Genomic DNA, 9,989 nt, shown 5'->3' with positions numbered 1-9,989 from the left:
CACAGAGCTTCAGTTTCCTCATCTATAAATAAGAATGACACCACCCGCGTCACATGGTTGTGGCAAAAACAACACAGGTGGTCAATATGTACTAGTTGTACCTGAATCTTTGAGTGAAGTTATTTCAGTGCTTCAGGATACTATTCTGATTATTAATTTAACAAACTTGTTAAATCCATGTACTATGTGGTGGTACCCAGGTGAAAACTGTTTCCCTGCCCTTTGAGGGCCTCATAGACTAGTGAGAGTGGCAGATATGAAAACAAAAGCTACTATTTAGTTTGATGATGGTTAAACAGAGATATGAAGAGGGGGAGGCAGTTCCTTTGCTAGAATGAGAGGAGGTGGTGGAGGAGGGAAGGGAGCAAAGGGAAAGTGATGTGAAGCTGGAGGAAGTGACTTTATGTTGGGTTTAAAAAGAGAAGCCACTTATCATGGCACTTAGATATCTTAAAAGGTATAGAATAAGGCTATATTTGTGCTAAGTCTAAAAACTAGAATAGAAATTGTTCTTGTTTAGGGGGATGGGAGTGAATGTAGAATATTCTCCATATCAGTTTTCTTATCATTCCTCTCTCCTAAAAGTAGAATGTGGAACAACTGGAATCATTTTGTATTCTCCAGAACGTTGGACTCTGAAAGGATGGGGATTAGACTATATTGTTGACGTGCTGTGCAAGACACTAACTACAAGGCCATAGTCTAAGTCAGGGGGGTGGGACCCTGGCCATGACAACTATAAATAAGTCAAATGTTAAATCCTCCTGATAATGGGCCTGTTGGCTTGAGTACTAGCTGCCTCAACAGGGCCATAATGCTATATATACACATACAGCCGCGGGAGGCAGTGACTAATGGCTCTGCCTTGGGCCAGCAGCCCTGGCCCTTTTCTAGCTTCTTCAGCTCTGCAGGCAGCCTAATTGGAGTTTTCAAACTCCACCCTAATTTGACAAACAATGAGAAGACAACAGCCTTTACTGTACAGAACTTCACAGTACCCCCACCACCCTTCATGTTTCAAAATGGCTTTTTTTGAAAACCACAACACACTCCTATCCACCACTAGCATGCATTTGGCCAGACCAAGTATGATACACTTTTAACCCTTAATGCTGAATGAAGAAAAAAAATGAGGTAATAATAGCCATTAAGATCATGGTCTTTGGATTAGAGCTAAATTCAAATCCTAGCCCACAACTTATTACTTTTGTGATGCTAGGGAAGTGACTTAATGTCCCTGTGCTTCATTTTCCACATCTGAAAAATGAAGATAATAACAGTACCTGTATCATAGGGCTGTAGTAAGGATTAAAGGAAAAAATATATGAAAAAGGTCTATTGCAATGCCTAGTTCAATAAGTACTTTACAGCAATACAATTATTATTAATATATTGACAATGGTGGGCATCACCTTTGATATCTTAAGGAAAACAGAGACCATTGGTGATGAGGAGAGAGGGGAATCTTATAATTCCTTCAGGTGAAAAGGACAAGAAAATACCAGTGTAGGATCAGCCGTTAATAATAGTAAGGAATGTATTTACAACAAAAAAAGAAAAGATGGCTTCTCTTTAATAAATTCCTTACCATGAACACTGCCAGAAAGAACAGCAGGACTAATTTGTATTCCTCTCATATGATTGATGCATTTTCTAAAAGTGGTACTGCTAATAAAATCCTCAAAAGATTTTCCAGTGTTACCCTCCTCCTCCACTGTATATACCCCAAACCCATCAGACCTGCTGCCAAAACCCATTTGCTTTTTTCTCTAAAAACATGGGTAGAATTTGTATTCATGCTCTCTCTCTCTTGATTTCCCCATCTGTGGTGGAAGAAAGCCAGAATTATTTAATGTCACATCTCGATTATCCATGACAAGGTTGGGAAGTAGTGGGGTAGGCAGAAGAACTTGCTTTTCATGGCTAGTTTTCCAACAAGACAAAGAGGGGTTATGGCCATGGCTGTTACCTCTGTGACAGCTGGGCAGAAGACACCTACTGTATCAGCCTACTCCAGGGACAATCCATATGCAAGTGAATTTGGTTAGCAGTTTGTGATTCTGGAACACTATTAATAATAGTGAGTTTCCTGGAATCTATCTAACATGTGATGTATTTTGCCCCATTTAATTCAATAGCTCTTGTGAATATTTTAATATATCAACAGTAGTCCAAATAACAAACACATGTGAGTTATTGATTTTCTTTTATCCATTTCTGCTGTAACTTAAATTTTCTTCCTGAGTGAATCTACAGGCCACCAACTAGTGACATCACCTTTAATCCATTTGTGTTTTTTCTTTTAATTGGCTAACAAAATTCAATTAACATGGAGGCGAATAAGCTGTTGAAAAATAAAAGACATCTAGGTTGGCAATGATCTCCAGAGCAAACATTACAGGAATTGGTAGAGCAAATTTGATTTGAAAATGATTACAAAGGGTGAATTCCCTGTAAATAATGAATTGGAAGGAAAATCAGGCTGGGAGTATTTGCTTATCCACTTATTTCCACATGGAAGAAAAGCTGTAATTCCTGACAGCCTGTGCTTACAGTGTTGTTTAGTTTAGCCAGAGAGAAACCAACTGGTGATAAAAATAAATACACAAGCGCACCCGTTCATTGCATTCTCTGTCAGGTCCAACACCAAGGAAAGCCATAAAGATAACAAGTCTTTGGATAACAACTCATAAATCCATGGTTACAATTCAAGCACTTAACCTCAAATTCCCAAATGACCATGCCACTGTTCTTGTCTCTTGCAGAAGCCAGAAGTTCACTGTCAGAAAGGAGGTGAGGTGAGGGGCAAGGCAGCTGAAATGCTCAAAGACCCTGGGAAAATTCTGGGAAAGCCTGCCCTCCTCACAAATCACCACTTCTTGAGAAACTAACTGGTATGTCACTGGGAGACGTTGGCAGAGCAAACTGGCTAGGGTTTTTATCAAAGTGTATCTAGTTTTTGAGAGCAGCTATCTTCCTTGAAAACGTAAAGCTAATTTCTATATATCAAATCCTATTTTTCCACTGGCTCACACTGTCTTTTTCTAATTTTTGAAATTACATATTGAATAGGTACAAATGATGTATTTATAAGAGACAAGTTTAAAATATAAAAAACAAGAATGCAATGAAAATTGTGTATCCAATATGCAGTTTAAGAAAAAGAATACAAATATTACCTTTAAAGTCCACCATGTGCCCCTCCCTAAGCCCTTCCCTCTCCCCTCAAAGATAACCACTATTCTGAGTTTTGTGTTAATCATTCCTTGATCATCTTTACAGCTACTACATATGTTGATGCTGTCTCTTTAGAAATGTTTTATCTCAGTTTCTAAAGGATCCTTTAGTTGCTAAGAGCTTTCTGTGCTATTCTCCTTCACAGTCCTCCTTTTCCCCTCCCTTCCCTTCTCCCTTCCCCACCCAGCTAGTGGAGTAGTTAGTGATCTAAGGACAAACATGAGTGCCAAGGATATCATTCAGCAGTAAATCCATATGTAAAGACAGAATTCTTTTGTAACATGGCTACTTTCCCTTTGTTTTTTAAGTCAATCCTTGCAGAGACCTTAATTTGTTTACCTGGAGGTTCAGAGGTGGTTAGAGGACATTGATGTGGCAGTGAAGTAGAGGTGACAGGGCTATATTTCCTAGCATGGGTGTCTCAGGGGTTTGGAGTCAGAAGACTGCTATTTACTGGCTGTGTAACATTGCACAAGTCACTTAATGTCTCTGGGCCTGGGTTGCCTCATCACAAAAAGGCAGACAACAATAATACTGATTTTTCAGGGTTGACGAAATGGTTAAACAAGGGATATTCAATGAAAAAGTGTTTTGAAAGCTATAAAAATACTGTGTAAAGGTTAGTTGTTGATGCTGCTGTTCTGCTGCTGTTGTTGATGACATAATATCAGTTCTATTAAAGTCAAGGTAAAGGACTAAATGTTTTATGAATTTTCTGTCTGGAGCTAATCCAAAGATTTATCTTTGCCAGCTGCCTGGCAAAGCTGGCACAGCACAGACAAAATTAAAATTTCTTTTCCAACACTGTATAACTGTTCTATGTGGAAACTTTCCATCCTCATACATCTTCCTCAAATCCCAGTGTACCTGCCCAATCTGTGTGTGTGGGAGTTGGGTTTGCTCTGGTCTACATCAGTGCTGGAGCCCAGGGCAGAAAGTAGTCACACATTACGGGCATGAAACATTTTCTTTCCCTAATCATTTCTAATAGGATGGAGTAGACTCAAATAGAAACGTATGCAAGATGCGCTCATCACCTGATCAATTTGCGCCTGAGGAACCTTCTGAAGGTCCTGACTTTTGCCTGTGTGATATTAACATAACGATTTGCATGTCATTTCCATTTTGTTTTTAAAAGGTTTTCTCCTTGAAGATCTACGAGGATGAGAGTAAGCAGTGGAAAGCCACGTTTCCATTCTGCAAATGATATAATCAAATCTGTAAATGCACAAAAACACACACAAGAGACGCTCCATAAAACTGCTGGCAATTATATCAGTGAACAGATGCAAGTTGTACACAATTCCCTACAGCTGCCTCAGGTGTTGAAGGAAGAGATTCAAACGACAGAGGGGAAATATTGATCATCTTTTTGAATATGGAGTTAGGCTACCTGCTTAGGTGCACAGGAGGGGGTGAGGGAGGAAGAATGCTGGTAATGTTCCCACACATGTTTCCCAGCCTTGAGGCTAGAAAGCCACATGCCCATCTGCTGCTAAGAAAAAACATAATAGGCAGGGCTTAAGCACACAGAACAGGCTGTTTGACCTCTGAGGTTGCAAGGCTCTTGCCCTCCGTCTAACAGCTGACGCCTGGAACAAGCAGGCCAGCCCCACATGGCCTCTGTAGGGGCTAGCACAGGGGCTCCAGCTGAGGAGCGGCTGCAGCTATGGCAACAAATGCCCAGGAATGAGTTAACACCAGCCACAGGGGGTAATGGGAGAGGCAAGAGCTTTTATACAAATGCATTAGGGAAAGAAACAAGATACATCGGGAATGAGGTCCATTTATAAAGCTGAGTGATAAAATCCACCACCATTCTTAAATTGGACTTGGCTACTTAAACTGCTTTTCCAAATCAGTCTCCTGTGTTCTAGCTGTTCATTGAGACACTAAGCTTCTTTAAAAAAAAAAAAAAAAAAGAATAAAAACAATACTACAACATGCAGTGTAAATGGAGAAAAAGGATAGGCAAAGTAGTAAAAATTAGACTTACAAACACAAGGAAGAGAAACAGATGTGTACAACTATGTTCTGAATATGTTCAAACAGCTTGTTATTACTAACAATCACCACCTGACAATAAATTACCCCCTACATGTGGATTACAGGCTGCATTACTCTGATGCATTAGAATCAATCCGAGTATTAACGATAATGGGTGGTTGGGTAGCTAACCATGGCCCCCAATTACTGCTGAGTGCCCTCTCCTTTTGTGGCTACAAAACAACTGTCATCAATATTTTCTCATATAGAGTGTTTTCTTATCAGCATTACGTCTTCAAAACATCCCTGGAAAGCAGGTCGATATTGATGGGCTTTTCTGAGGAAAACAGGGAGGCTTGGAGAGGTTAAGTGAAAATCAGCAGAGATGGCCCCACCATTCCATAACAGAATTTAGGTTCTATAGGGAGCCAAGGTATGGAGGCAAAGGCCTTTGAGCTGCTCTTTCCATCATGGCAGCACCTATGGAATGCAGTGGCTCAGAGTTTCCAGTCACCCTCTGAGCTACAGTGAAAACAGCATAATCCTTAAACCACTGCATTTGGAAAATCTGATTGCAGCATAGAACCATGGAGTACATTTTTACTTCTGGCAGAGTAAAATACAACCTCAGAGTAAAAGTTTACAGCTGAGAAGAAAAAAAAAATAGCATATCTGCATTCAGAAACCAGTACAATCCATTGGGATAGCATTTCCTAGTTCCAAATGAACTAACAAGTACTTACTGAGCCGCTACAGTACTTTCTGTTAGTGGCTGAGAGAAACACAAGATAAGCAGAAGACTGAAGCTCTTCCCTCAGAGAGCTTATCATTTACTTAGGGGTGGGGTAGACAAATTACCACACAAAATAAAGACCGAATAAGAGTCTATGGAAAGCCTAAGTATAAAGTGACAAGACCAGTTTGTCCTACTGGTCAGAGGGGAAAAAATGACAAAACCTGAAAAGTGGGATATTGGCAAATTCCCACATGAATGTTACCAGTAGAACTTAAACTGCCAAGCATGGTAGGTATTTCCATCAGCAGTAAATGCACTCACAACAGGGGTGGCCAAAGGAGATGAACAAAGAGAACATGAGGTAAATTAGAAGGACAGATGTGGTTAAAGGGAACCAGGATGGAGGTGTCTGCCATTATCTGAATATGATCATGTCATTTTTGAACAAAACTCCACTGATAGGGCCTGCTTCCCTGGGAACAGCGCTTCTCAGGCAAGTACTATTGGTTGGCATGTTCCTATATCTAAGAGCTAGATGGCAGCTAATTCAAGATTGAGTGCTCTGGTGAGCAAAGGGAAGGCAGATAGTCTATGCTGTGGGCTGAAGAGAGAGAGCCACTTGTTTTAGCTATTAAGACATATAAAGTGGCCAAGCTGTCATTCTGTTTCAGAAATTAGGGCATTTGACTTGTGTGCTTGTCCAGATGGAGTGTTGTTTCATTCACAGGGCATCTGTAGGAAGGGCTTGAACTTTCCTCAAAAAAGCACTTTTGATCCGTTTCAGCACCTCTGCTGGGGTTCATGGTATCCCAGATGAAGCCTTCTTGAGCCATTTCACTTTCCATTCTCCTCTGCTCCACAGCCACAGGCTACACACCTCATCTTGCCTTGTCTTGCAAACACTACTGGCTGTAGGAGACATGGGCATGGGATGTGGATTGTTCTAGGGAGTACAATCACTGACTGCACACATTATCCTGGACACAGTGGGTCAGCAGTGTTATTGTTACAGCCAAAAGCTGAATTTTGTAACAAGCAACAGACTATGGAATGTCCCTAGATCTACTTGTAAATTTCTCCCTGGGAATAATAAAATTTAGAATTGCAAGCTGATTGCATTTCCCTCCATAGGTTCTATTCTCTGGTGTAGAAAATTGACCACTGCTATCTCTTTTTAGGATACTTGAAAAAGACTACAATTATGCCCAAGGAACTGTCATGCTGTAAGAATTCTGTTCGTGACCCAAGCCCCTATAGCTTCAAGGTATAGTAGCTCTGACAGTAGCCTAGGTGCTACTTTATAGCCTCAGAGTCCATCTTTGGATTTTTCCAGGAGTATAAATGGCAAGTTATTACATGAATGTTATTTGTAGAGCTTGAACTGATGAGTATATTAGACGCATACATCAGGAGTGCATGAACTCACAACAGCATTGGCCAAAGGAGGTGAACCGGAAAGAGAAAGCCCGTGGTAAATGAAGAAGACAGATGAAGGTTAAAAGGAACCAGGATGAGGTGTCTGCCATTATCTGAATATGATTATGTCTTTTTAGAGCCAAACTCCACTGATAGGTCTTGCTTCCCCAGGGGCAGCACTTCTCAGACACGCAAGCTTAGAAGTCATTTGGGAAGAAATATTTCTTTACTCTGACATGAGCAACTAGGTGGAAAGGATGAGCAGACATTTGCTTTGGGAGCAAGAGGTGCTAAGCTTAATGCCCATCATATCCTGGAGATGATGATGTATTGTATATACACACGAAATCACTGCAGCTGCTTGCTATTTCCAGGGGGTCAGAGTATACAACATTTTATCTCCAAATGTCTGGTTTTCAATCTGGCTATATCTTGAAATCTGTTTTGAATACAGTTCAGGCAGAAAGGTTTTGGTCAAGCATGCAGTGACTAACCTTCAAGCACAACAGAACGCCAGGAGAGCAGCCTGACCTTTGCAGTAAAATTAATTTGATGCTTATAATCTAACCTAGAGTCCATAGCCTTTATTCATATGACAGAGTCACAAGACAATTTAGCAGGGATTATTAAATTCCACTTAAGCTCATCAGAGGAGAGAATTGAGGTTGATACATTTCAGGACACTAGTGAATTGGGCAAACCATGTGGGGAAAGGAAAGGCAGATAGGCTTCTAGAACTAAAGTGTAAGGGCCTACACTTGGTGCATAGTAGGTGAGAACTGATTCAGTAAATAAGGTAAAAAAGTAAGAATAATCTGATGTCTGACACCTAGGGAGCCCCTTCCCTACCACCCACAGATGCAACTTCAATCCCCATGAGCTTCCCACACAGGAAGACATTTAGCAAGTGCCAGAGATCCCGGGGTGAGGATGGCAGGTGAGTGTGTTGGGACTTGTACAAGACATACCATCCTTCTGCATTACCCTTTCCATTCTAGTTGGTGGTAGGAAGTCTGGGGCAGGAGATTGCTATTCAGAATCAAAGAAAGCAAATGGACACTAACAAATCAGGAGGGATGCACCTTCCCCAAATTGGCTAAGAGAACCTCAATAGGAGAACTCTGTTGGGTTTCCAGAAAGCCTTTGCAACAGTAGTACTGACTACACTACTACCCAGGAGGAATCAGTGTTCCAGTCATTGCACTTTAACAAACATGTTATACACAAAGGCCAAAGACGTTTGCAGTGGGAAAGCCTGGTTGGTTTTATTTAGGCAATACACTAATGTAGCTTTCTGAATCTGAAGCTCTTTATTTGAACATTCATTATAATGATTCATCTTTGTTCTTCTTTCTTTACCAATGATATTTGCATTCTATTAGCAAATATAATTCATAGAGGATGATAAGGAAATCAAAATTATCCAATTTGTTTCCCTCATAGCAGCAGAAGGAATCCTACAATGGTCTGTTTTGCATCATTGTATTGATTTCAATAAGTTTTTCTTTAATAGTCAGGATTTATAGCATTAAATATTACTCATAATTTCAGTCAGTACTAATTTAACATCACAGGGATAATCTGGTTTTGTCTAAGGAAACCTGTCATTTTGTTTCCCAGGAACAGAACATTTTCTAGTCTTGGCATTCTTTTGTGGCACTGAAAGTATGCTGACTTTGCATCTCTCTAAGAGATAGCTAGCACTAATGTGATTCTTTAAATGGCTATTAGCATTTTACCTTGTATTAATAGTTAAACTGGTACCTGTGATATTTCCCCTGCTGGACTGAAAAAAACTTTGAGGGCAGGAATGGCTCCAAATATCCTGTTGAATTACCTCCCAGAATATGGCATAGTGAATAAACAAATATCCAGCATATAGCTCTATCACTTTTTATCTCCTTCAATCTGTACACAGTATTGTAATACCTGACAATAATTGTGGCTCACACTATTTGTTGGTTATTTTTTTAAGTAGAAATTCTTTTCCCAACTTTTATTAAAATTTTCCTTAAGTTAATTTTGCTAATATTTGCCATATTCATTATCCTTTTTCTAAGAGAACTTAGCCTATATAAGAGCAATAAACTCTACGAGGGGTCCTCTGGTAAGCTGGTTGATTCTGCCTACAAAAATGGCTTCAAGTCAGGGGGATAATATCAAGGGACCAGGAATGATATTTAAACACCTGTATGACATGAGCTGCTAAACAGAATTGTACACTGAACCTTAGCACTGGAACAGGGTCTAGGAGACCCTTTTCTGTGCCAGGGGTTAATCCATTATTGCTAGACTGTAGGAAAACCTGGGAAATACCAGATGGATCAGTGTGGCCTGGGGGACAGGTTATCACTTGCGGTCTTCTGGCAGTGCATATTTACCAACTGTTACTGAAGTTTTTAAATATTTTTAAGCTGATGCTGTCCAGTGCATATTGGCTGAATACTGGCCTGGAAGTAGCGGGCCTACTTTTCATCTGAATATGCAGCATAAGTAAGTAGATACTACTACTCATAGCTGCAGTCTCCTTAAGAAATCTACCTCAGCATTCAAGAAAATCTTTATGATCAAAGTTATTCTTTATATTAAACCCAAATGCAAAAACCCATCTGTC

The sequence above is a fragment of the Eulemur rufifrons genome, chromosome 30 (genome assembly GCF_041146395.1).
Source record: "Eulemur rufifrons isolate Redbay chromosome 30, OSU_ERuf_1, whole genome shotgun sequence".
NCBI classification, from domain to species: domain Eukaryota; kingdom Metazoa; phylum Chordata; class Mammalia; order Primates; family Lemuridae; genus Eulemur; species Eulemur rufifrons.
The sequence above is the reverse complement of the archived record's forward strand: the minus strand, read 5'-3'. Positions refer to the sequence as shown.